The 25607-nt window shown below is 56.9% G+C and overlaps 1 protein-coding gene and 1 long non-coding RNA gene across 3 annotated transcripts in view; one reads left to right on the top strand and one right to left on the bottom strand.

Moving 5' to 3' along the window:
- Window positions 1-25607, top strand: part of Syn3 (synapsin III) — a 317531-nt gene that overhangs the window by 225384 nt on the left and 66540 nt on the right. The gene's annotated exons all lie outside the window — the stretch shown is intronic.
- Window positions 22209-25065, bottom strand: LOC111817188. 2 transcript variants are annotated; one of them, XR_002821450.1, is made up of 3 exons: window positions 23357-25065; window positions 23097-23255; window positions 22209-22508 (listed from the first exon to the last, which is right to left on the bottom strand). It is a non-coding gene; the product is annotated as an uncharacterized LOC111817188 (long non-coding RNA). The 2 variants fall into 2 exon arrangements; XR_002821449.1 differs by having other exon boundaries at window positions 23097-23194.

Here is a 25607-nt window from a genome sequence, read left to right as displayed (position 1 = left end):
CTCTTTGCAGGGAGTTCTGCTGAAGGGTTCCATGCTGGGCCTGTGCTCTGGGTCTATTCAGGATCCCGCGGCTTCAGTCGTCTCACTCACTCACTGGGCCTGCACTCTGGGTCTGTCCCATTATCTTCTGAAGACCTGGTTTCTGAAGGGAAGTTGACTGTCGGTCTTGTCTTTGTTCCTCTAGACTTACAGTGCCTTTCTACCTCCACTTGTTAAATTTTCTTTGTTATTGTTCTTCTGCAATTTGATTTAAAGTTCCTTCATTCCTTCTTGGGTTTAAGAGTTCCACTAAAGTTAGAAAAAAAAAACCCTGAAAATTGTTCTGTCCACCATCCTGGGACTCCAGGTGCACACACGGCCCGCAGCGCGCGAGGCCGAGTTGCCTTCATCCCTAGCTCTGTGCTGGCAGGCTCCATGGCTCAGGCTCAAGCTCAGCAATCTGTCCCGCAGCAGAGACTCTGTCGTAAACACCAGGTACTGTTCTCTCACGTCAGACACTGGCTTTTCACCTCTGAAAGTGTCCTGTGCACGCTTCGTAATCTCAATGCCTCTTTTCCTCAGTTTTCTTTTCTATCCTCAGACATGTCATGGGACAGCTTTCTTACCAGTAGTGGGAACATCCCTTGTGTGGAGCTGGTGCGTGTGTGTGACACACCTTACTTGCTTGTCCCTCCCCTCTTTCTTCCCTGTTCACCTCTGATCTGTTAGTGTCAGGGAAAACTCTGCCTCCCTCCTTCGCAATGTAGTGCCTATCTTTGGTCTTGCTCTTTATTTATATTTTGAATTTCTCACCTAGAGAACCCACGCAGCATTTGAGCTGATGGGTCTAACTTGCTCCCCTGAACACTGTGGCCCAAAGGTGCACCCAGTTTCCCATGAATGACTCAAGCTTCTTGCTCTTTGTGGCAGTCATGCTGTCATGTGCAGACGCCACGCTCTCTCCATCCATCCAGCTGCTGATGGACATGCAGGCTGCTTCCAAAAAGCAGCCCTTGCGAGTTGTGCTACAAACACGGGTGAGCACGGATCCCTGCGCGCTGAGGTCTGGACTCCGGGGGCAGGACCTGGAAGGGGAACGGCTTTTTCAATAATAGCCTTCTCTTTTGCTTTGGCTATGAAGTCTGATACCTCAACAAGATTTTTAATTGATTTTTCTCCTGGTTCTGAGTCATATTTTCCTACTTATTTGCATTCCTGATCATTTTTATTGGATGCTGAGGATTGTGAAATACGTGTTGATGAATGCTGGGCTTTGTTTTGTACATTTCAAGAGCATGGGCTTTTGTTCTGGTGAACAGTTACATAACTCTGGATTACTTAAAGGGATTTCTTCTAAGCTTTGTCATGACCTCTCAGAAGCAACCAGAACCTCGGGGCTAATTTAGCGTTTTTGCTAAGGTGTGGCCCTTAGAGCGTCCCACCCAGCCCATCTGAGTGACAGCACTCCCCTCCCCTGCAGCTGGGCTTGCAAGTGGCCCGTCCTCATGCAAGTCCTGGACTCTGTTGGACCCCTGCTTTCCAAGGATCTCTCCTTGGACACGAGTTTTCTCTCAGGCATGGGTACTCCGTTTTCAGCTGCAGGAACCTGTCTGAAGACCTCAGGAGTGGGAGCCCTCACTCCTCTCCTCGCAGTCCCTGCCCTCTGCCATCTGTCTACAGGTGTCTACCTCACCTCCCGAGTGCAGGGGGCAGCCCACTTGCCTGCCACTCCCTGCCGTGCTGTGTCCTAGCCATGCCGTGGGCTGGGGCTCCCCTCATTCCTCCCAAGGGCCACAGCCTTGAGCTGCCTGTGGTCCATTGTCTATAATACACTGTTCTTTGTGTAGTTTGCTCTTTGCACTTGCTTGCAGCCGGAGAAATCCCTCAGAATGTTAACCATGTCACAGGTCCTCATGGGAGGCGTTGAGTGGGAACAGGACTGAATCGGTGTGCATGCACAGTGTGGTCTTGCTACTCCATGGGCAATGGATGGGCGGCAATTTAACAGACTCCAGAAGGCTGGCTCTACCTCTCAGAAGCAAGAAATGATGCTGACCCACTATCAGGGAGGCATCTTACCTGGCACAGGAGAAGGCAAATTCAAAACACAGTTAGCACTTCTGGGGCTTGGTGACTGACAGCAAGATGGTTCTCACAGGTGACTCCGAGCTGGGCTGAGCTAACCGGCCAGTGATGGTGTGGTCTACTCCAACAGAACAGTAGAGGCTGGGGTGGAAGGTCACGGTTCTGTTTGGAGGACATCACATTGCCTGTGAGACACACAGCAGGAGATGCCGTGCGGGCTGCCAGATTGAGCTAGAAGGAGAACCCTCGGCAGGGGCGGGCAAACTCACAGGGCACTTACAAATGGAATGGGGCGCTGCCCCTCCCAACAGCCCTGCAAGAGCTTCTAGGAGGCGTGACCGAAACGTGCCAGGAGTATTCCAGTTTAAAAATGCATTATGGTAAAAGGCACATGGCCATTAACGCCCCTCAAAGTACACCCCCTTGCTTAAACACTCGTGCCCCCACCCCCGCTCCTGCCCCTTTCCGAAACAGTTCCAAAAGTCCTTTTCCACAAGTGTCCTTCTTTATGAGGTAAGATAAAAAATACAGCGCCTGTTGCTCCTGCCATCAACAGGAAGGCGGCTCTAACGCTGTGACCCTGGGTCGTCACTTGATGCACGCACTGGGTCTTGCACTATGGGACTTCCAGCTCTGCCCCAGGGTCAAAATGACCAGATGTTTTGAATCAACTCAAGATGCGGAGGCAGTCAGGACGTTACAACTAAAGACCCTCAGGAAGGAGAACTCCAGAGCTGCTCCAGCAAGTGGGATCTGTGTGTTCCTAGTAAAGTGGGAATTAATGTTTCTTCAGTGTAATGCACTCTTTAATAATGTAAATATTCACGCATCCTTCAACCACACTTCTTCCAGGCTTGTCGGAGTTCTTGGAACTTAGCAGGTGCCGCGCACGCTCTTCCCTCCGGCCCCTCTGAGTGTGGCATGTGGCCTGGTACATACTAGCCACTTGCTGAGCACCAGTGACTGGGAGATGGGCCACAGGGGACTCCTTTCATGTTTCTGAGCATCCCTTGCCCTCTGGGTATCTTAAGTGTCACTGTCTGGTTTGTTTTTCTGATGCCAGGCACTTTCTGCATTAGCATGTTAGTCACCAGCACAAAGTCACAGGCCCGTTTTTCACAGCAGGGCTGCGTCATCTCAGCCCTGAGGTCCTACTCTGCAGCTGGACCTGGCACCAGCAAGAGTGGAGGCCATCTCTCTCCCCTCCAGGGGCTGCTGTCCAAGGCTTGGGCTGCTGGGGAAAGGTATCCAGGATTCCCGAGGGATCTTACGCCTTTGGAATTTCACAGACTTGATATGCTGTGAAGGCTCCCACAGATCAGCCCTGAGCTAAGCCTAAACCCAAAGAAGGGAAAAGCCGAATCTGTTTTAAAAGATGGAAAACCTTGGAACCGAGAAACCTTATGTGAAATCTCAGGCAGAAAATTTCAGTTGTTGGCATGAGCTTCGTTGTGGAATCAGAACCAGAGCTCTGGGCCTGAGATTCATTGTACAATATCGATAAATCACTTTCCTTCTCCAAAAACTGAGAAGGCTGAGCCAGGTGACCTTGAAGTGCCCCTTGTGTGTGCCGTTCTGTGTGATCCTGTTGTTGGGCAAGGCGCGCTATGAGCCCTACCTGTCCAGGTGCTTAAAGCCCTGGCATTGGAGGGTGGGATGAAGGGACCTGGTGTTCCTAGGACAGAGCCATGCAGAAGTGCCAGGAGAGATTCTGTAGGTGCAAACAAAATCCCAGCTTGGACCTCACAGCAGAAACAGCTTTATCTTGGACTGGCTCGTATCTGTCGGCCTTCTCTTCTGAAGATGAAGAAAGGCACATGATTTGTTCACATGATTTGCACAAGGTGGAGGAGAGGGTCCCCGTGGAGTCTGCCCAGCCCCCTCCACACGTGCGCACACACACGCGCACACACGTGCACACGCACACACGCAGGCACGCACGCACATGCACACACTTCACCCTCACTCTCAGCAAGGCGCCCGGCCCCAGCCCTCCCCTGTCACTGCTACTGTCTGAGCCTGCTGCCTGTGAGGAGCGTTCCTGCACGGGGGGACTGAAGCGCAGTGCCATGCCAGCTCTCCTGCCCACTGGCAATCACCCTGGCTCCAGCGAGCCCAGCGCCAGTGTGGAGCTCTGGCTGACAGAACCAACTTCAGCCCACATTCCCAGGGTTGCCCACACTCTGCTCGCCAGCAGGTAGAACCCCGGGACCAGTGGTCTGCTGTGGGCTCTGCCACAGTGGGTGCCATCCACGGCCTCTCTGGGCCAGCGCTGTCCATATGCCTGGCTGGGCTCCACAGAACCACAGAGCCCCCGGGCCAAGCTGCATTCGGAGCCCTGCCAAGTGTCAGAGTGCCCGGGCCAGGGCTGGACATCTGGCTCGGTGGAGAAAGGAGCCCCAGACACCACGCTGGTCTCCCCCTCACTGCCTTCCTGACGTTGGGCCTAGAAGATCTCATGCAGATAGGATGGAGACAGTATGTCACCCTGCCACTCTGGAACATGTCATCCACTGTCACTGGCCGTTTGCGTAAGACTGAAGCCCCAGTCTTCCTGCAGTACAGACGGAATAAATATTTCTACCCTGAGGTTAGCACTCCGATGCCTTCCCACCACAGAATGGAGGCTTTAGCAGTAATGGCTGCTGGGGAGTCAGTTCCCCATGTGGAAGGGCTTTCTGATTCTTGGCATTTGGAACAGCTGGGACTGGCCCCTTGTCCTGCGAAATAAAGGGTGAGACTGGGGAGGAAAGGATAAACGGTAGATAGACACTGGCCAAACTGTGTGCTGGGAACACTCAGAGTGTAGGGGAGGTCCTGTGTTACGATCCCAACCGAAGAAACAGGGAGACAGTCCCTGGTGATGGAAACCTGAGCACATGTGGCCTTGGCCCCTCCCGCCGCTTCTTGAGGTCTTCAGTAAAATCCACTGTGCATATTTTTTTCTAAGAAGTATGCATAAGTGCAGGCTCCTGGGATCGGAGAGCTTGCCATTAAGCCATGGTGTTCTGGTCATCTACTGCCACAGTGAGTGTGTAATAACCAACCAGAGCCTCTATGCACAGCAGCTCGCAAATCTAGGGTTGGCTGGGGTCGACCAAGGGGCCCTTCTGCTCTAAACGGGTGTTGTGGACATATCTGGGTGTGGCAAGGTATCAGCTGATTTCAGACAGCCTTGCAGGGACTGGGGAGTCTTGGCTAGAGCCAGCGCGTCCTCCAGCTGAGGTGGTGTCGAGAGCGCAGACAGAAACGCTGATCCACAGCTCTGCTTGCTTCAGATCTATGTGTGTCACATCACGCAGGCCACATCAGACAACCAAACAGCCTCAGAGAGTGGGGAAAGTAGCTTTACTCTTCAACGGGCAGTGAGAGCCCTCCAGGTGGTGGCTGGTCCACTGGCCCAAGGTGGCCCGGGCAGGGTCCCAGCTGCCCTAGAGTGAACATGGAGCATGCGTGAAAAACAAACCCTCTTTGTTTTAAGGTGCAGGGCTTTGGGGCTTTGTTCCTGCAGTACACCATTACTGACACAGTCGTTAGTAGCGAGGCATCGCTAAGTCAGTCCTATATTGATTGCTTCGAATGCGCCAGGCTCTGTCTTAAAAACAAAGTGCTTTGGCCTTTACTCATTCAATAAGTATCGAGTATCTGTTTTGTGCCAAGACTGAACTTAATCCAGCCTCTTAACACCCGGCAGGCTGGATGCTGTCTCGCTGCTATTATAGGTGAGAAACTGAAGCTCAAACGACCTCACAAGTGTGGGTGAGGTCCATGGCCTCCCCGCCCCCCACGGCACAGCAGGAATGAGCCCCTGCCTATTAGATACTGACAGCCACGCGCCTAGCCACCTGGCCACGCTGTGTCACCCTGTCTGTGGGTGCCCCTTCCCGGGAACTGTCACACTGCAAGTGACTTGCCACGGTGGACTTTAATACCTTGGCCAGGTGGGTCGGGCACGTAGGCAGGAACGGTCTTTCCTGGGTCCACTCCCGCCCCACTCGAGGCGCAGGACTGTCACCCGGGAGCGCCACGCCTGTGGTATCCTTGCCAGTAAGCTGTGCTCCCCAGACAGAGGCAGGTTCTCCTCTCCCTGGATCAGCTCCTCCAGCCAAGCTTGACCAGATTTCATTCCTGCGAGGAGAAGTCAGCAGGGAGACAGGAGGTGAAAGGCTGGAGCCAAACTGAGATGGAAAGGGCAGTGTGGAAAGCAGGAGCAGCTCAGGCAGGCCCCCTTCTACCTTCCCGGGAGCGAGAAGGGCGGGGAGTGGGACAAACAAGCCGCGCAGGGCAGGTGGGAGAGCCACCCCAGCGCTCCAGGGCTGCACTCCGTCTGTTGCTCAGGAGAAGATAGGGCGCATTGGATCTGCTGACCACTGCACCGGGCACCGGGCACCGGGCACCAACAAGTCAGGTTCTTGTGTAGAGGAAGTTCACAGAGAAGGTGAGACAGAGTTAAAAGAAGTTTACTAAACTCAGTTCTCCAAAACCCGCTAAAAACACAAAAAGGAAGAAAAAGGTAAAGAAAATCACATCTTCAGTGAGCTTAGGAAGGAGGTATGAGGCTCAGAAGATGGGGGACTCATGGAGTCACCCTACCTTGCCATAGCAGAGTGGGTGTAGGGGACAATCTCCAGGGAGGGCCACACTCTCCTCTCTGGACTTAGTGGAGCTGTGTGACTGGTCTCATAGCTGGAATGGGATCAGATGTGACCTGTGTTCTCTCTGGACCTATGACTAAGGGGTGGGGACTGACTCTCTCTCTCTCTCTCTCTCTCTCTCTCTCTCTCTCTCTCTCTCTTTCTGCCTCTCTGTCTCTGTCTCTCCCCCTGCCTTCCTCCCTGTCCCCCTACCCCTACTTCCCTCTCTGATTGTATTATTCATGTAACTCCAAAGCTCAGCAGAACAGGAATGTCAAGCTGCCTGATGGTCAGAAACACCTGCCCTGGATACTTACACAAAGGAGACAGGAACTCGTGTCATGCTAGATGGAAAACTTAGAGGTGGGTTGTTTGTTCAGAAGCTAACTAATGCAAAAGAAGCTTAAGTAAAACAGGCTAAAACCCGCCTGTTCAGTGGAGCTAGAACTTCCCCTAAGAAAATAGTAAGAGAAATCATATATGTTGCCTGAGTCCCTTGAAACTAAGAAAAAATGTCCCAAAGGCTGAAAAAGTATCCCAAAGATAATCCTGTCCAGGAAAGAAGAGCAGAGATCAGGCGGCCTTGGCGCCCACAGCGCCCAGCCCGCACTTGCTGCCCTGAGCAGAGGGCAGGGCCCGGGGTATGGCGCCGCCAGCGCAGTGCTGGTGCTTTTCCACCCCAGGCCCCATCGCGTACATTCTTAGAGGTGGGTGGAACAGAGAAGTAGCGATCAGACCCCGGAGCAGTTCAGGGCCACGGGGCGGGCTCACAGTGTCTGGGCCCCCCTGGTGACTCACCGCAGCCTCACGCGAGGGCAGTGCTTGAGAAGGCAGGGAGCTGTGTCCCTAGGGCAAGGTGGGCTTAGGATTCTACAACAAGAAATTCAAGGGAAGTCTGCTGTCGGCCCCAACTCTCTCCCCTTGCCCCGCTATATCCTAATAACATGCCAAAGTCATGTCCCTGGTGATCAAAACTGCAAAAGTTCCAAAACAAGGATGAAAATGATTGAAAATACTAGTAAAGTCTATTGCACGAGGGGAAGCAGCATCAGGAAGCGGGCAGGATAGTCAGCTGAGAACAAAGTCTGCAAAGAGTAAGTACATAAAAGGGAGATCTCAAAGGCAATAAAACAGAGCAGTGACACGGCACACTCGTGAAATCCAAAGAAGATTTACGTAGGCAGACGGAGCATTCCTGAAGAAAACGAGAACAGGAAGATAGAGACATAATTAAAAACATTATAGAAGAAAATTTTTCTGATTTTAAAAAATGCCTCACAGATCTATTTTAATATGTCATGGAATTTTGATGGAGAATATTCAGGCCACAAAATTTTGAAAGAAAAAATCAAATGAGCCTCCAACTTCCTTTTACCCTTTAGGGACAAAAGACATGCTGGCAGAAAGCTTCTGAAGATACTGAGCGTATCCTCAGACCTGACGGCCAGTCTGGTTCCGTCACGTGTCACAGGGCTGCCATGAGACACCTGAGGTGATTCACACATAAGAAACAAAAAAGCGAGGTGTGCTGCAGCACTCAGGAGGCTGAGGCAGGAGCTTCTCCAGGAGTCAAGGCCAGCCTGGCTGCAAAGTGAGACCCTGTATCCAAAAAAAAAAAAAAAAAAAACCCCAAAAAAAAAAAAAGGAGTGAAATATGTCCCCACGACAGGGTGGATTTGGTAAGGAGTTCTGAGAGAAGAAACCCAAGGGAAACCTGCAACCAGCCCGAGCTTACTTTCTCCTCCCACTCAATTATAATCCCTGATAAAATAACAAACCAAAGCAAAATACGTCTTAAGTAAAAGCTATACTTAGGCTCCAACCTAAGATGAAAAAGATTGAAAATAATGATAAAAGCCATTATGCAGGGGCAAACAGCATCGGGAATAGGCGATGTGGCTCACAGTTCTGAAGGCTCACAAGTTTGAAAGTTCTAGCCCATGATCAAGCAGATCGGCCTTGGGCCCCTGGCGGAGGGTCTGGAGGACTGAATGAGGGGTGTGTGGCTGAGAAAGCAGCTCACCCTGAACCAGGAAGTAAAAGGGAAAGAATAGGAAGAGAGAGAGACCTGTGTCCCCCCCAATGACCTAAGTGCCTCCCCAAGGCCCCATCTCCGACAGGCTCCACCTCCCCCAACACCACACCCTGGGGAGCAAGCCTCACCACTTAGACCTTGGGGAACACTTACCCGAACCCTAGCACTCACCAGCACAGAGCCAGGGGGAGAGCAAGGGGCAGAGGAAGCTGGTCTGTGGCACGGAGCTGCTTCTGAGCTCCGGTCCCTGCAAGAGGTGCCCCAGTGTCTCAGCCAAGGGGTGGAGAAGTTATGCCTGCAAGCCCTGATGGCAAACATTCTGTTCATGTAAATACAAAACTAAGCTGAGCATCGTGGGGACTGTGGCCACAGACATAAAGTACATGCCCCAAACCACAGCAGTACAAAAAGACAAGAGCTTAACCAGCGACTGTGCAGGGAAGGTGTGGGAGAGGCCCCGTGCCCCACACTCGTCTTCCCAGGCAGCGGCTGTGGGTGTGGAATGAAGTCGGTAAATCCTAAGGTAGATCTGGAAGTGCGCTGTTCAAAGTCTAAGGGCAGCTGGTTTACATGGACTGCAACCCTTGTAAGGCCTCGTAAGGAGAGAAAAGGGGAAGAGAAGCCCCACAAACCAGTGGGAGGAAAAGCAAAAATACAGCAGGCAGGGCAGCAGGCAGGGCAGCAGCCAGGGCTAAGGAGCCCTCCAAGGGCCTTGCCCAGAAGAGGACTTCGCTGCTGTGGTCTTGTCCGGAGTCCACCCCCACCCCCAGGGCAGAGTGGCCCCAGGCACAGTCCTGCCTGTTGTAGATCAATTTCTCTTCAGGATTCAGAACAAAGGAAAACCCAGCGGGAGGCCCAGGAGCCCTCAGCTGGGAGCTGAGTGGCGCTGGAGCTGTGTGCCCTGCTCTGAGAACTGTGCAGAATAGAGTGAAGGGCAGAGCCAGAGGAGGGCGTAAGAGGGGAAGAAGGATGTGGCCCCGACGCTCCTGAGCATCCCTCAGTTCTGGACGCTGTCTGTCTAACCTTCCATCTTGGTTTTTCTCTTTAATAAATCAGGTTTGCTTTGGTTTCTAAGTTTTCTATTTCAATGCTCAGTCCCAACTCGTGCAGGCCCTCTCAGCCCTAATGTGCTCACAGCATTTGGGGCTCAGCAGGGGCCAGCGTGTATCCCCACAGCCGCTTCTCCCAAGCGCTCCCGTGATGCCGGCCCCTATCACCCGCTCCTGAGGCAGCCTGCTCAGGGAGGCTGGGGTGGGAGCACCCAGCTGTGCCCCAGTGCTGACCTCTGCCGGCCGACCACACCCCCAGGAAGCACAGGGCATCCAGCCCAGACAGGCTCGGGCCTGCTTCTCTGCATGGTTCCCCTACCGGTGTGGCCTGGTGCCCACCTCTGCAGCACTTCCATCCTGCTCGGGCTTGTAGGGCATCTGGGGGTGTCTGAAGATACACAGGAGGTCAGCAAATGTGGCACCACTTGTCTGGCAGGGACGTGGGCATCAGCATCTTGGCATCCGTGGAGTCCTGGGTCCCCAGGGTCACCCGTGTCTTTGTTGTAAGCAGCTCCTCCCCTAACCCTGACTGATACCCAGGCATTGGCCTCTTCCTAAAGCGCCCCCTCCTGGGGCCCTGGCCAGCTGCTGCAGATGCACCCACCAGAGCCACCTCCTCCACATGGCCCGGGGACTGCAGCCCTCTGGATGGCAGCCCCTTGGTCAGCGTGACGAGTGCTGTCCCAGCAACAGTTCCTTCCTGACCTTGTCAGGCTGTGGGGAGGCTGTGTAGCAGCTGGGGCCAGGGGAAGGGCTGGTGCCCCAGCAGGAGGGGCAGGAGTGCCCCAGGGTTGCATTCCAGGGGGACATGGGTGTGGGCCGAGCCCAGCTTCAGAAGAGGCGCTGCACCCCTGGGCCCCTCGCTCCCCATGCTTCACTGTGGCTCCAGGCCTGGGGTTCAGTGCCACCACCTCCTGCCAGCACCCATCCCTCCCTTGGGTGCAGAGAGGGTGACGTCCCAGTCACCAAGGCAGAAACACTGCCCAAGGCTAAACACAGACACTAGCAGATCTGGTGGGGGTGGGGAGTTCTAGAGCAGGGGTAGGGTGTCGGTCACCCCCCAACTGTGTGGCTGGTCGCCAGGGCAGGAGCACTCCCGGCCTCTTCCATCAGGGTACAAACCCCATCCTGGTGCCACACGCACCACAATCACTTTGCAAGGGCGCTGCCCCAGCGCCAACCTGGACATTAGAATGTCAGTGTGTGGATGTAGGGGACACGATTGACTGTCTACAGCAAGGGCCACAGCCCAGCTCTCAGTGGTGGGCTTGGTGACCATGGACAAGTGGCAATGCCTGGGCTTTGCTCTCTTCACTTGTAAAAAAAGAAAAGACTGCTGGGTACAGTGATGCACATCAGCAGCCCAGCACTCCAGTGGCTGAGGCAGAAGGGTGCCTCAAGTTCAGGGCCAGCCTGGGTGGCATAATGGACCCTGTCTCAAAAAAAAAGGAAAAGAAAGACTAAGAATACATGGCTGATCAAGGGTGGCTGCTGTAGTTTTGTTGTTTAGGGAATGAGGTAAGCAGGCAGGAGCTCCTAGTTCTCCGGGTGCCTGCAGGAACTGTCCCAGGTGCTCCCTCGGACCAGGTGGGGCCCTCGTTCCTGCCTGACATGGCCTGAGGTCAGCAGAGCAGGGATTTCCTCTGTGTGGCTCCAGGCCTGCAATGGCCGAGATGTGGGAGCCCTTGTTCCTCGTCTGTAGACGCAGCAACTGAGGCTTAGATTGGGGGTCTCTCTCTCTCTCTCTCTCTCTCTCTCTCTCTCTCACACACACACACACACACACACACACAGGCTTGCACCCTGCCTTTGCACCAGGTCTGTCAGGCTGAATGTCCGAGGCCACTCACTCCTGTACCTCCCTGGTCCTTGGTGGGCCCCCTCAGGACCGGTGCTGCCCAGGCTCAGTGCAGCCTTTGTCCCCCAACTCCTTTCTGGACCTCAATGCACCCCTTGCACCCAGTTCCCTACCCTTCCAAAAGATAGGAGGCAGTAGCTGGGGTTCAATCCCCAGCGCGCCATGCCAGCTCTGCCCCCAGGGCACACTGAGACAGCGATTGAGACTGGGCGTGGTGGCATGTGCCTGTAATCCCAGCACTTGGGAGGCTGAAAACAGGAGAATCACTGCAAGTCTGATCTACATAGTGAGACCCTGTAGACCCTGTCCTAAATACATTTTTTAAAAGTAGGCGAAAAGGACGAAATTTATAATTGTTTATTTCCTGGGCATTTACACTGCAAACTCAGAAGGCTGGGTATTATGATTCCTACCTTAGAGTTAGGGAAATTGACGCTCCGGCTCTGCCTTGGACCTGGGTACACCACTGCTGTGCTCTATCAGCCCTCCCCAGCTCCAGGGCACACAGCCCAGCAAAGAGCAGAGCAGGCATCGCCCAGCTGGGGCTGGGGAGTGGGTGTGGCCAGACACTCCCCAGGTGAGAGCCGGGAGGGACAGACAGCAAAGGTAGGTGAGACAACTCTTTCTGGAACTCTGAGCAGGCAGACTTGGAAATAAACCATGGCCACCATCCAAGCCACAGGCTTTAGGCGTTGTTTTCCGAATTCCTATCCGAAATCCCTTAATTGAAAGGGACTGAAAGCAGGTCGTTATGTCTCCAGCAGCAGATGGTGGGGACCAAGAGCTTTCAGAAGAAGAGTTCCTTCCCCCGTGTGGGACAGTCCCCAGGACAGGACTAGGGCTCTGCAAAACACTTCCCAATTCTGAAGCAGAGAACAGGTGTAAGCACCCAGCCAGCCAAGAGAGCCAGACGCCCCCCCAGGGGGGGATGCCATGCTGAGGACTCATGCGGGGTCGCTGGAGTGGATGGCAGGAAGAGACTTGCAGGGGGTCCCCAGCAGGTGCCAGGACACAGACGAGGTCCTCCCGGGTAGACACAGCAGTGCGGAGAAACGGTGTGCGGAGCAGGAGAGGCTAACTTGGGGAGGTGGGGTGTGCGGGCTCCTAGGCTTCAGAATCCAAGAGAGATTTTAAGCAGAGGAGTGACAGCTGCAGAAGTAAGGAAGCCCCTGCACTGGCCACTTAGGAGAGCACAGGGCTTAGGAGGGAGCAAGGAGAGCGGTGGGGGCCCAGCGCCCGTGGCGGGCACCTCGGGGGTCCTGGGCTGTGCGCAGCTGAGCGTTGTACCCCGCTTTCAGCCTGGGCTCCTGGAGGGTGCTGGATCCGACTCCCAGGTAGAGAAAGCCAGAGGAGGGGAGGGTGCAGGGAAAACCATGGCTGAGGGGCGGCAGCGTGAAGACCACTCTGGGTGAGGTGAGAAGCAGAAGCCCCTGGCTCCGGCGCAGCCGTGCTGGGGTTGTGCTGGGAGACTGTGGCGGGGTCACGTCACAACATCTGTTCCGATTGCTGGACGAAGGCGGCAGCGCCTGTCCTCGAGGCTCTCGTGGGCGACGGGGCAGGGGCTGATGTTTCGTTTGACTCAGACGGAGTTTAATCACTGGTAAATCCCCGCCACACACCAGATTCCCAGCTTTTTCAGAGTCCACCCTGCTTGAGTGGAACACCCTCTTTACAGACTAAGGGAGCTTCAGATCAGCCACTCTCACACAAGCTCGTCCAACCAATAGGTCTTGGCTGAATTCTTCCTTGTCTGATCAAAAAGAAAAATGAAATGAATAGCACAAAAGCCTCTTGCCATTCCTGCCCAGAGAGAGCACCGCTCAGTGGATCCTACCAAACACGCCATTTCCTTAAGCTCCCTTCACTGCTCCATGACAGGGCCACTCTCTGGCCCCACGGGAGCTTTGAAGGGAGGCCTGGAGCAGCGGGGTCTTTGGCGTCCCTGCTTTCCGTCACTTCCTCAGTCTGGAGGAGCATCTCAGCGGGTTGCTCCTGAAGACAGCTCCCTGAGAGTGGGGTGATGAAGGCAGGGGAATCTTCAGGGCGGTGGTGGAATGTTGCCAAATTGCCCTCCGAGAGCTGGTTCCCACCCTGGTCACCCATCGTACTTGACCAGCACTGGGTGTGAGCCCTGGGGCCAGGTCCTCTGGGAGCTCCCGGGGGCACCAGGGAGGCCTCAGAGGCCACCTGGCTGCTGTCTGGAGAAGCCCCGGCTGTTGTTGGAGCACACGTGCCCGCAGTGGTTGACAAAGATTAGACAGCAGAGATCGGATAGAAAAGAGCAGAAAGGGAGGCTCACACACATGAGTTTTCTTCTCATAGACTTTAAACTCTGTGGCAACTGCAACTGCAGACAGCGTAAGCAAGAGAGGATGGCTCTGCTCCTGTAAAGCAAGGTGTTGCTGACGCAAGGCCCAGGGCCCCAGCGGCTCGGAGCCACAACCTCCCGCCGCCTGCTCTGTCTCATCTCTTCCCGCCTCTGAAGAAGCAGGTGGACAGAAGCACATGCCCGCTCGCTCACAGAGTGCACCCACATGTGACAGCCACACTGGGGTCCACCTGGCTGACTTGGACACACCCAGAGAAGCAGCGCTCTCTTCTGGGGACTGCCCTGGGGCTGCATCTGTCCCTTCTTGGAACTTCGGTGCTGTTTCCCAGCCACCGTCAACTAACCAACTTTGCCCCACCATGCTCCTCGCCATATTGCGCCTGCCTGGGGGCTGGTCGTGGATAGAAGCTCCTGCCATGTGGTCCTGCCACGGAAGCTGGCTTGTCCCAGAAACAGGAGCACTGACCAAGACACTGAAACTCACGGGATCCAAGTAAACTGCCCTGGGGCCCCAGCTCCTCGCATTAGTGATGAGGTCTTTTTAGTGTGTAAAGAATCCCTCTTCATAGATGGATAGTCGTGAGAGGCAAATAAGTGGCGATGACGTAAGCAATCCCCGAGGCGGTTTGCTGACTGTGCAGTCGCTCAAAGCCTCCAAGCCCCGCGGAGTCGGCATCCAGCGCCTTGGTCGGCAGGGAAGCACTCTGCAAAGTGCCTCATGCTGCGCAGAGTTACTCTAATGGCGGTTGCTATTGACACCAATGATGCTTCATGCGGAATAGTGGAAAGCTGCTGAGTTGATCAATTCTTGCCGTCAACACTAACAGAAAATCCAACTCTAAACAGTCATGAGATAAAAAGAAATTTATCGGTTCCTGTATTTCAGAGGTTGGGACTGTTGGCTTCATGGGCCACTGGACCGGGGCCTAACATGTTGTCATCGAGGCTCTGTCACTCTCTCCACTCTTTCAGTTTGTCCCTACGTAGTTCTGAGATGAGCCCCTCTTGTGGTAGACAAGAAGGCTTCTGCCAGCCTGACCATGTTCCAAAGAAGGTGAGACCCGCCATCTGACCCCTCAGCTCAGCAGTCCACGAGCTCTTGTTCTCTCCTGGGTCTTGGGCCAACCACGGGCTCAGTGGTGCCCAGGAACAGGCAGCCCTGTTGTCCAGCTGGGGCCCTTGGGTGGGGAGGGGCATTCTCCTTAGGAACGAGTACGACTTGGCCAAGAGATAGCCAGAGCTGCTAAACAGCAACCCGAAGCGATCTGCACTGCTTCCCAAGGGCCCCGTGACTGGAAAGGCCTGGATTCTCCAGACTGGGGGGCTGTCTCACCTTGCTCATATCCTTGCAGACCATGAGGAAAAAGTAGAGGACAATGTTTTGGATTGAACTACACCTCCACCTCAACAAGACATGTTGCAATCCTAATCCCCAGTACTCCAGAATGTCCCCTTGGATGTGGGGTCATTGTGCATACAGGAGCCTCTCTGTCCTGACCCAGGTGGTCCTCAGAGCTGCACATTCTTTCCAAGGGTCACTCTGGGACAGAGCTGGTGAATCTGTGGCATGTGTGCAGTGGCAGGCCGTTTGTTACCACTGAAATCTAAAAGGTTTGGCATCACCGTTCCAAGATGGTAGCAGCAGCAGCGTCCCAGGCCTCACCCAGCCTGTGCTGGTAGCACACCCACTACCACCAGTGTGACAACGGTGAACAGCTCCTGGCCCCAACCGCAGCCCCCTGAGGCCACCGTGCACCTGGCTGAGAAACAGAGTGCCACATGGATGCAGCACGCAGCCCAGTGCCTCGATGGCCCATCTCTGGTCTCCTCTCCCTGCGTTGCCAAGCCGCAGCCTGCAGGAAGGCCTGCCTCTGAGCCACTGCCCCACCCCCACCCTGGGCCATCCCGCCCCCACAGAGTCCCAGAGGGCCCTGGGTGCCTGCTGATCCTGCCTCTGAGGGCCCTGCTCAGTGCAGCCGATCCTCTCCGTGCCCCTCTACCCTCTGGCTTGAGGTGGCGCGGCCGCCCCCATCCGCAGCCTGTCTGTCCCTTATGCAGCCTTTTCTTCCCTCCCTTCAGGCTCGATGGCTGCTCGCCACTGCCCCATGTCCCCACCAGCACAGGAGCTTCGGGGGGCGGAGCTTTGCGCGCTGCGCACCTGGGTAGCCACGCTGCAACTGCGCCCAGGCAGTGCTGGGTACACACCTGCGGGTTGCGAGTCAGCCGAGAGGCCCTGCAATAAGGAAGATACATTCCCTGGCCTCCTCCAGAAGACGGGCTGGGATCCCCTGGGGTGTGCGGGGCTCAAAACAAGGGCAGCACTTGTTGAAAACGTTAATATAACGTATTTATTCTGTATAAAACGGCCTGTACTTCCCCCAGCATTACTGAAAAGTGGCTTACACGTGAGGAACTAGGCGTGCTGCATAAAATGCCAGCGCACGGTATTGGGGGCGGACACCGGTGCACTCAGCTGCTAGCACCGCCGGACAGCAGTCAGCGTCGCCGGAGAGCTTCCTGGGCCCCTCTGACTGTGGCCTCAGCACCAGGTCCCCGATGCAGCACTAGACCCGGAGGCAATGAAGCACAGGCAGACAGGCGGGGCCCAAGTTACAGCAGCCTGGCGCTGCCCAGGACGGGTCGGGTCGGAGTCCGCAGGCAGCTATGGAATCCCGGGAGGGTGGAGACGGGTCCCAGGAGGGTGGAGACGGGGTCCCGGGAGGGTGGAGACGGGGTCCCGGGAGGGTGGGGTGTCAGCACAGGGAAGAGTCCAAACACTCCACAGCAAGAATGAATGCGGAAAAGCGCTGACTCCTAATTTCAGAGCAAATGACTGAGCACACAGTTCTCCAGAGCGCCACAGAAACAGGCAGCTGCTGAGTGAGGACAGGCTCCGCGCTGCTGCGCGACAGGGAATAGAAACCAAACCACGAGACCCCTCCCTACACCTGCTAGGAGGGCTGTCACCTTCAGAGAAGGAGGGAAGGGAGAAGGAAGCAGGAAAGAGAAAGGGGGAGAAGGCTCTGCAGAAGTTACGAGGGGCTGGAAGCCTTGCACACTGTTAGTGAGCGTGCCACATGGTGGCACACGCTTGTAATCCCAGCTCTCAGGAAGCGGAGGCAGGAGGACCGCTGTGAGTTCAAGGCCAGCCTGGGTTACAGAGTGAGTTGAAGATCAGCCTGGATTACACAGTATGAGCCTGTCACAAAAGAGAAAAAAAAAAAAGTAAAGCAGTATAGCCTCCCCAAAAACCAGTGCAAAGATTCTTCAAAAATTAGAAGGAGGACCCTGTGTGCCAGCAGTCCCGCTTTCGGCGGGCATATCCCACAGAACTGAACTCCAGGTCTCAGGAAGGATCTGCACACTCGTGTCCCTGCAGCATCATTCACAAACCAAGTCTCGGACACAGCCCCCGTGCCAGCCACCAAGCCAGGGCTGTTGCAGCACTGCTGAGTGTGGGGCAGTACCACTCGGAGCCCGTGAGCCGGCCCACAAGTGCCTTGTGGTGCACTTCAGTTCCGGGTTGGGCCTCTGGTGAGGTAACAACAGAGCAGGGTGTCACTTGCAACATGGGTGGCCCTGGACGACGGTGTGCTGGGTGAGACAAGTGCACTGCAGAAGGCTGGAGGCTGTGTGGAGCACGACGGTCAGAGGACCCCACGGTCGTTTGAGCGGGGGGTGCGCTCTGATTCAGAGAAGGGCAGATCAGCAGGGGAGAGGATCAGCGAGGGAACGGAATGAGCGCTGTCTCCCACACACCAAGGGAAGGTGGCACGGGTGGCAGGAGGTGTGCAGGCCACTGCTCAGCCCAGCAGAGCATGTGCAGGGCAGCTGCAGGGACAGGTGTGGCAGAGATCACGGTCCTCCCGACCAGCTGTGAGAAGACTGCCCGGCATGGCCTGGGGTTCTGGGGTTGGGGAACGCCCAAGGACCTACAGTGAGTCTGAGCTGCCTGGCCCACAGGACCATTCCTGCTGCTTTGCCCCGCCAGACTTAGTCTAGACCTGAACTCAATTCCACACCCTCTCTGACAGTGACAATCCTGACATCAAATCCAGAGCACAGCATGCCTCTCCCAGCTGCAGCCAACACCTGGGAGGGAGTCAGGTGGGGTGGCTCCTGCCACATGGGCCACCCTGCTGCCAACCACGGGTGGCCTCCAGCAGGACTGAGTTCTCCTCTCCGGTGACCTTGTGCAGCCACCCCTTGCTCCGACCGCTGAGACACACGTGGATCTGAGTTTCATACATCCACCCACAAAACAACCCTTCTGCAGCCCACATTCACTCGACAGAGTCACACTGTCTTCCGGCTCTCAGGCATTCCCGTCAGTGTCTCCCGGTCCTCCTGGGTGTGGCTGCACAGTCCGCCCCCCTCTTCCCAGCATGCTGAACACCACGCTCGCACCAGGGAGAGGCTGACACCTCAGGAGGCTCGGTGCATCCCCATGGGTCAGAAGGACCGGCCCCTCAAGAGCATGCTATAAGGGAAGCTGTTCCTGTGGCCAGAAGACAGCAGGCAGCATGAGCACGTCCTGGCTCCAAGAAGGGGAGGCAAGGGACTGGCCACGGCAGAAGGGTCAAGGGCTGTGTGCTTGCTTTTGTAACAGCCCACTTACTGGGCACAGATGCACTCGGCCAGGCTGGCCGTGGGACTCGCATCTGCCCTTCTCCTGACCAGCCATGAGCCAGCCTCTCCCGACAGGCCCCACATCCAAAGGCCCAGAGCCGCTCTGCTGGGTCAGAACCCAGCGTCCCACTCAGGACCTCGGGGACAGCCCACAGCCATGCCAGGGCCCCCTCTCCCCTGCTCCCCAGCTGCACTTGTTGCCCCCAGCACACATGTGTCCTGCTACAGCCTCTGGGGAGGAGCACACGTCCTTGAGGACACCGAGTGTCACCATCTCTGGGTCCTCTGCACAGTGCCTGCCACAGTGAATGTGCCCAGTGTGTGCGGCACCGCAGAGATTCCGGCCTTTGGAACCAGCCCGGCTGGCCTCTGAGTGGCCATGGGCCTGCCCCTCACCAGCCTCTGACTTGTCTTCCAGCCACAAAGGGGAGAGGATCGCCACCTACATGGCTGTCCTCAGGGGACACAGCCACGCCCAGCTTGCCGCACAGGCTGCACAGGTGTCTGGGCTGGCGCTGTTCGGGCCGCTGTGTCTGGAGGCAAAGCTCCGTGGAGAGCCTGGGTTGGCACTGGGCCCTGTGCCTGTGCCTCGGGCTCCTGCGCAGAAGGAGGCTTCCCAAGCAGAGCCGGCATTTCCCTGACAACCATCCAGAAAAATCTCAGTGGTGCCAAGCTGTCTGAGATCTGCTGCCTGCAGCCGTCTCCTTCCAGATACCCGGCCCTTCACAGATGGGCTCGCGGACCCACGCCTGGTGATCGCTTGCTGGCACGCAGGAGGCCGAAACTTCTCTCCAGCCAAGGCCTCGAGCAGCAGGCCGGAACCCAGTACAGGGAGGTGGTGGTGGCTGTGACAAGTGCCCAGGCCCAGAGCAGGGGCTGGGAGGCACCTCAAGCACTGGGCTGGGCCAGTGTGACACCTGCTGCGCCGCCACGTGGCACCCTGCCTTCCCCCTTCCTTTGTCCTGGCAGCGCCTGGTGTTGTGGGCCCTGGAGAAGGAGCAACCACCTGGTGCCTGCTTGGAGGACAGCTGGGCACAGTCCTGACAGACAGTCCCCGCAGTCCCATCCGAGCAGCCCAGCAGGGCTCCGGTGCAGATTCTCTGTTCAGCCTCCTGAGCATATGTGGGACAGCTCCTCCTTCAACCAGCCACTCCCCACCCTCCTCATCTCCAGCGCAGGAGAGGCACAGGGGGCACAGGTGGCTCTGGCAGCCTGTGACCAACACGGCTGGCTGCTCTGAAATCCATACCAGTCCCCATGGCTACCCAGAAGCCCTTCCCAAGGGACTCAGTCACAGGAGAGACCATGCCCACAGGGACAGACCCTGCTGGGACTCGGAGTGGCAAGAAGCCCAGTTAACAACGCCGCTGCTCTCCTCCCCCAGTTGCATGCTGCCCAGGCTGGGGTCCTGTCCATGGCAGCTGGCTACAGGGAAGGATGGGGCAGGCACTGCTCCTGAATGTCCCAGGCCAGGGACAGGCCCTTGGGAGCCGTCTGCCTCTCAGAGTTGTCTTGGGTCTATAAAGAGCACAGCAGGTTGGTGGTGAGGGCAAGCGATGATTCCGCAGACCAATGGGACAGCTCAGCTGTACAGAGTCTGGCCAGGGGCCCAGTGGAGCTCTCCTGCTTGTCTGACTCCAACAAGCCCCAGGCCATGGGTCAGCACAGGCCTTCTCACTGCTGTGTCCCCGTCAACCGTGGCTCTGTCTCTTCCATAAGCCAGGAGCTCCCAGAAGGCTATGGGGAGAACCCAAGGCAGCTCTGGCTTTGCACACTGCGCTGGGCAACTGAGGGCCCCTCTGTGACTTCTCTGAGCCTCAGCTTCTTCTCCAGGAGTCAAAGCATCATCATAGTAGGACCTCAGCCCTGGTTATGGAGGCCCCTGGGGAGGTGGTGGGCATACCCACGCGCAGTGACAATGGCAGTGCTAACCATGAATCCGTTGTTGCTAAATTGTCGTGTGTATGTGTATGTGTGAGAGATCTGGTGTCTACAATGCATCCTTCATGGGTTTCTAGGGTCACCAGTCCAGACCTTACCACTGCCCTGGGCCAGTGCTGGGGCGACACAGCAAGGGCACCCCATCATTTGCCCTGGTGACCAGGAGAACAGCTACCCCTGGCCTGGAGCTGAACCGCCACCTTCCCACGCAACAGCTCTTTCCTGTACACCTGGGCTGCAGAGATTTTTCTGGCGAGTAGACTCAGTAACGGACAGCACAAGCAAAGCCCCTATGCCCGCGCCACGAACCTTCTGTGAGGAGGCGGGGCCGAGGGCACAGCCCAGCCTCTGTCCCTGCTGGGGTGGCCCCTTCCCTGCCTGGCCCTCTCTGACTCCAGAACCATCCCGGGCACACAGCTGCAGAGCTTGCAGCATCCAAGCGGAAAGGATGCCTTTCCCAGCATCCGGGCCCGTCTCCCGCTTCACTGCCTCTGACCCTCCGCCTGTGCCCTGCTCCCCGCTCCCAGCCGGCTTCTCTCCTGGGGTCCACCGCCAGCACAGCACTGCGCTCTGTGGCGGCCTCCCCAACGTCGCCCCAGCCCCAGCCAGCCCTGTGCGGCCATCGCAGCACCCAAGGTTTGCTTCGGATGGGCACTCGACACAGGCTCCACCTGCACGGGCTCCTCCTGGTGCCCGGGGTCTCTTCCACCTCCAGCCCCCTGAGTGAAACCTTTCCCTCTGGCAGAGCAGCTCATCTTCCCGGGTCCCCACTGAGGTGGCGCTTCCCTCCCAAAGCTGTCATGACTCCGGAGTGCCGGGACCTGGGTCTGCTGCCCCCTGCAGGCCCGATGCAGCATGCCTGCCAGCCAGGCTGCCAGTTAGCACTGAGCTCAAGGTCAGGAAAGGTGCCCAAACGTGACAGGCAGGCAGTGCTAGGACAAAGCCCAGCACTGTCTGCTGCCAGCCAGTGTCCAGCGCATGGCACAGTAGGACTCCTCTGTTTCCACACAGCAACCTCTGCCCTCCCGTCTCAGCACTCCTTCCCGAAGCGTGACCTCCGCCCCTGGCACTGTGGCCACCACTGCATGGCAGAGGAAACAGCAGTTGTGTTGCCAAACGCACTCTAGTTTTTAGGGCAGGACGTGGCCCCAGAGGAGACTGTATATGACTCCCTGTGGGAACCCCAGTTGTCCACTCACACACCAGCCAAGGAACAGGCACAGCCATCCTGGTGCCAGCCCCAGAAAAGTAGATCCGGCCTGCCACACCGTGCACGGCCAGCAGCCCGCAGACGGGGGGGGGGGGTCTCCCCACACAGCCGGCTTCCCTGCTTCTGCACTGATGGAGCCCCAGGCAGGGACAAGGCCCCAGCCAGTGCCCCGGCACCCATTACCTCCAGCTCCAGGACTTTGGGACAGACAGAAGGGAAGAAGGGAGGGAGGGAGAGCCCTTGTGAGCGGCAGCCACAGGTCCCCGGGGGAACACACTGCTCGACCCACCGCCTGGCACAGAGCTGGGAGAGCCCACCCTCTCACCAGGCTGAGGGGAGCACAGGTACCAGCCACCTTCACCCCAAACTGCTGACCAAGAGAGTCGCTTGGGTGGCCTGGGCGAGGACTGGGCCAAATCGAGCTCCCTGTCACACTCAGGCTCCTGGTTTCATGAATTGAGCCAGGGAAATGAACTGCAGACCAAAAATGTCACCCACACTGCTTCTCGTTCCTCGGCTGTGTTAAAGAAGATTGGCTGACAGATGATAGATAGATAGATGATAGATGATAGATATAGAAATAATAGAGATGATAGGTAAATAGATGATAGATAGTGGATGATGATAGATAGACCGACAGGCACACGACAGGCAGGGGGCAGGGATGCAGCTGCACACTGCGATCCCCGTGCACCATGCCGGAACCATGCAGGCCTCTCTCTGAAGCACAGGAGTCCACAGCGTGGCTCCCTCCATCACCTGGAGAAGTGGCAGACCCTGACGCGGGCTCAGACAGTGGAAGAGGGAGAGCAGTCTTCGGGTCTGCTCTGCTTGCGTCTCCCGATTGCAGTGGTTAAGATCTCGAGTGTCTCTGAGCCCCCCGAGGGTGCAGGGTCCCCGCATGGTGGGGCCTCGCTTGCCCGGGAGGGAGGACACGCAGAGGGGGTGGGCTCTGTGCTGAGTCTCATGGCCGATGCCAGTTGTTGAGCATAATCCTCACCACTTGGCTCATTTCTGTCTGAGTCTCACTCTAGAGCCCCGGAGAGCACACAAGCCCGCTTCCCGCTTCCTCCCGCCCGCCCAAGGCGCCCCAGAGCTGATGTGGCGCCTGCTCTTCTCCCACCTCCAGGGCTCTGGAGGACTGAGGCACTAATGGCTGAGCCACTGAGTTGGGATGCCTGTACCTCTGCACCCGGGCCCCTGGGCTGGTGCTGGGTCCCTTGGGAGGACTTCTGGCTGCCAGCATATGCCTCCCACTTGCCAACTGGCCGCTGCCCTGGCGGTCCGCACCACTGCATACCCACTGCTTGTTCTTGTCCTCCTGCTTCCAACCACAGAAGGGCTCACCTGTCTGCATTTTGCTCAGTACTCTAGCAGAGTGAAGGTCAGTCGAGGTCAGGAGAGCTGCAGGTGGGGGGTTGCAGAGGAGCTGGCTTTAACCACACCTTGAAGAGGGGCACAATTCCCGACTCAGAAAAGGACCGGCCGATCTAGGCAAGGGTGGACCTGAGGTAGAAAGCCCATGAATCCCAGTCCAGGTGGGGCTGGTCCTCAGCCAGTGGGCAACCCAGATGCCCCACAAGGGACACTGAGCAAGACGCACTTACCTTCCAGGGAGTCAGCAGTGCAAAGCACATAGAGGCAGTGAGGCATCGCAGCCGTGGTGACGGGTGCTGAGGAACTGAACACAGCCAGGAAATGTGGAGGAGGCAGTGGGCCCTGAGGTGGCCGGCGGGGGGCCGCAGGTGGGGACACTTGATCACGGCCTGCAGGTCAGGAAGCAAGTGTTCTGGCCAAGGGACAGGAGGGCGGCAGCCCGAGCAGAAGGCTCCCCGTGAGCTGGAGCAGAGGACGGGGGAAGGGGCCAGGCGGGGCACACGTGCGTGCGGAGGGGGCGCGTTGGGTCACGTGCTAGAGCAAGAGGACAGTGCTGGGGTCTTGAGCAGAGAAGTAACCCCATCTTGCATGGCTTTGGGGACAGCAACCTGGGTAGGAGGACAAGGCAGGAGACCTGAGGATGCAGACTGACCTCAGGCGTGTGGCTCCTTTTGGCCTGTGTAGACTTGGGGATGTAGAGAACACCACAGTGTCTGAGGCCAGCCTCGGGGGGATAGGCCAAAGCAGACAAGGCTCACCCTCAGCTGAGGGAGGAGATGAGGCCAGTAAAGGAATGAACATAGGCAGAGAGACATCAAAGGCCAGAGAGCACTGTAAGCCGGTGTCATAGAGGGGGGAGCAGAGGCCCCGGGAGCCCGGGGAGCCAGGGACTGGACAGCAAGGGACCAGAGCCTCTGCTCATCAGGACAGATGAGGACAGCAACACCAGCTGTGCGTGTGACACTGAGCCACGTGTAGACAGCGCGGCCGGCAGCCATGAGGCTGGCCAGGCACCACTGCACACACGAGCCTCACAGCGCTTCTTCCGCCCTGGGCAGGGCCGATAGCAGAATTTGCATCCCGCTTGCTCAAAGGCAAAGGAGGAGAAAAGCGCCCTTGGGTACTAACACGCCACGGTTTTTCACTTTCTTCCACCATCTCCTGACTTGTTAGGGTGGGTTTTATTTGCTATTTAATGCCCCTGTAAGTTCAACCAATCAATCAGTCTAATTATTGTGGTATGAGCATGAGTTTTGCCATTTACTCTTACACTGTGCAATGTCAATTTGGGGAGTTCTGTGTGTTTTGTTTTGTTTGCGCTGGGAAGTGAACCCAGGACCTTATGCTGGCCGGGTAGGGCAAGGTCAGTTTTTAAATGCAGATATAAAAACCTTCGATCCGTAGGCAGAATTGGAATGCTGATGGAGCTGCAGCTCACGGGGCATGCCCAGGTGCGTCCCCTCCCGCTGAGCAGGAGTCCAGTGTCTCCCTCCTCCCCGGCGCACACTGCACCCAAAGTCCTGCAGCAGCCACCCACTGGGAAGGCCCGGGTGCAAAGCATTATGGGCCGCTCATCCTCGTCTTCCTTCCTGTGTCCTTGTTTCTAGCACAGGCTGTGGGAGTAGGAACCACAGGCCTGGGAGCACCTGCTTCCCTCTGAGCACAGTGGCGGCCTGTGGTATTGCAGTGAGACTGCTCAGCATGAGCCCAGCCCTGGGGCTGCCAGTGCTCCTGCTAGCCCACATGGTATACCCCTTGTCAGCTGACCACTGCTCCCGAGGCAGCCATCAGTCTCGAAGCCTATGTTCACAGAGGACATTAACAATTCAAGATGGTAGCCGGCCATGGTGGGAAACACTTGTAACCCTACAACTTGGGAGGCTGAGGCAGGAGCGTTGCCATGAATTCAAGGCCAGCCTGGGCTACATAGTGAGGCCAAGTGCAGCCTAAACTACATAGTGAGGTGATCCTGTCTCAAAGAAGAAAAGAAAGAGTTGAAGATGGTGACAGCAGGTGATGAGCCCAGCCTGAGGCCTTCTGAGGGCCCAGCTGCAGGGTCAGGCTGCCAAAGCCCACCTTGCCCCTCAGCAAGCACAGTGCTCGTCTCTACCTCAGCCTGTTCTCCCTTGTCAGCCCCCCACTGGCCTCAGGCCACAGCACTGCACGTGGTGTGCAGCAGGCATTTGTGGGGCTTTGCAGGATGGGTGCAGCTGCGAGGCCCCCTTCCGATGCTGCTGTGCTGACGCTGCCGAGCCAGGATGGACTTCCCTGAGACAAACACCCCCAGGGTGCGTTCCCTTCCTGCTGCGCAGACGCAGGACACAGGCGTGTAGGGAGGCGTGCAGGGAAACCTAGTAGCAGGTACAGTTAGGTGGGCAGCAGGAAGAGATGCGGCCAGGCAGGTGGACGCTAGAGGGACACAGGGCCGGCAGGGGACATGTGGAGGTGCCAGAGGCATTGGGACTTGCATTCAGGAACTCA

Source organism: Octodon degus, unplaced genomic scaffold, assembly GCF_000260255.1.
Source record: "Octodon degus isolate 3935 unplaced genomic scaffold, OctDeg1.0 scaffold00004, whole genome shotgun sequence".
In the NCBI taxonomy this organism is placed as follows: Eukaryota; Metazoa; Chordata; class Mammalia; order Rodentia; family Octodontidae; genus Octodon; species Octodon degus.
This window is presented reverse-complemented; position numbering and strand designations above follow the sequence as displayed.